We start from the raw sequence: 1,910 nt of genomic DNA, 5'->3' as shown, positions 1-1,910 counted from the left end.
AGCCCAAGAGTTGGCGGTGGGTGGTGATGACTAGCTGCCTTCCCTCTAGTCTTACACTGCTAAATTAGGGACGGCTAGCCAGATAGCCCTCGTGTAGCTTTGCGCGAAATTCCAAAACAAACAAACAAACATCCATTGAAATTATAGTATTATAATTGTAAGAAGAAATAACAAAAGTTGTGCATGTATTAAAGGGGAGTTATATGTCGTCTCGTCTTAAATTAAACTGCTATGCACAAACAAGTGATTTTGTAGCAGTTATAAGGGCCAATAGTGTTTTAAGACAACAACAACAAAAAAAAAACTTTTATGTACCACACGTGTCATTTTGTTAGTTCTGTTTCCATTACGTTAATAACAGATTATTTGGCATCGTTAAAGGTCATTCAATAGTAGCTGGTCCAAACCTCCAATTAGGATGACAGTTTATTTATATTCTTCATCTTCTACTATTGTCGTCTTTATTCAGTGTTGCTTTTCTTTTGATTAAAATGCGCCCCCCCCCAGTGTCTGCGGACTTACAACACTAGAATCCGGGTTTCGATACCCGTGGTGGGCAGAGCACAGATAGCCCATTGTGTAGCTTTGTGTTTAATTACAAACAAACAAACCTTGATTAAAATGCATATTTATTATTTGTTAAATCTCAACATGATACTTTGTTTATTTCTTTAAGATTATCCGTCTGTAACTTTAGGCTAAAGGCTATTCATAAAAATAATAATTATAGAGCTTTCGCTTCATGACCACTAGCCCACATCCGGTTAAAAAATAGCACACAATTGGAAGATAGTTAAAACATTTGTAGTGTAATTCACCCAACGGCTCTTTTGATAATAGTAGAAGTGCACTGAACTTAATAGTAAACTTATGGTTCGATCCCTGTAGTGGGTACAACATAGTTAGTTCATTGCGTAGCTTTGCGCTAAAACAGACAAATTTTGATTCTTACTTTTGTACGTTGTCTTTTCAGAAGACAAAAATATGTCGTTTTGCTAGAGAACAAACTTTCTGTTGTTGTCGAAGTGGTCCTTATATATCTTAATGGTATTTTCAAGTTTGTTCATTAACATATCCAATTCTTAAGAAGTATAACGTATAATCGTAATGATGTATCTTTCATTATGAAATAACCAAACACACGATCGCCGTTGAAACTTCAATAACTCTTATTTATTTTTCACACTGGCGGTTGTTAATATTGAGCTCTATATATTTCGTAACTAAAAGACATGACAAGACATTTATAGGTTTCTTTAGATCAAATTTCAATTGTGTTTTATAATCACTTACACAAAGTAAAATTCTAACCGACATATTTATGTTGTAAATGTCATGAATCAATAATTTTGGTGAAGTGGGATAATACATAGTTTTTTTTTACTTTGGGTTTAAATATATGCTTATATTGTACCAAGCACGAAGCCCACCCAGTGGCACAGCGGCATGTCTGCGGACTTACAACGCTAGAATCCGGGTTTCGATACCCGTGGTGGGCAGAGCTCAGTTAGCCCATTGTGTAGCTTTGTGCTTAATTACAAACAAACCAAGCACGAAATAGTTTACATACATACACAAGTCATTGTTACCTTCACATTATGATAGGCTTTGATGACCAGCAGAGTGGCCAAACTACAAGATAAATATGTATCAAAACTTACATTTGTTTTTTGCTGTTTTCATCATTGGAGGAATCGGATCTGTACCTGCACCATGTCTATTTCTGAGCTGTTTCAGGTTAATTTTCCCGAAATATATGTTTTCTGTCAGTCAGTTACATAAGGGACGCTTAACGTTGCAATTTGTACTGTCGTGACGTCAGTAAAACGTGCGCATGCCATGAATCACGAGAAGAATTTTCACTCTGTAGGCTACAAAACAATAAAATATTTCTTTCTCTTAATTCTGGT

General features: G+C 35.5%; 1 protein-coding gene across 5 annotated transcripts in view; it reads left to right on the top strand.

The window, feature by feature from the left end:
- Positions 1 to 1,910, top strand: part of LOC106463145 (septin-7-like) — a 63,259-nt gene that overhangs the window by 25,828 nt on the left and 35,521 nt on the right. The gene's annotated exons all lie outside the window — the stretch shown is intronic.

Source organism: Limulus polyphemus, unplaced genomic scaffold (assembly GCF_000517525.1).
Source record: "Limulus polyphemus unplaced genomic scaffold, Limulus_polyphemus-2.1.2 Scaffold1334, whole genome shotgun sequence".
Classification (NCBI taxonomy): domain Eukaryota; kingdom Metazoa; phylum Arthropoda; class Merostomata; order Xiphosura; family Limulidae; genus Limulus; species Limulus polyphemus.
The sequence above is the reverse complement of the archived record's forward strand: the minus strand, read 5'-3'. Positions and strand labels throughout refer to the sequence as shown.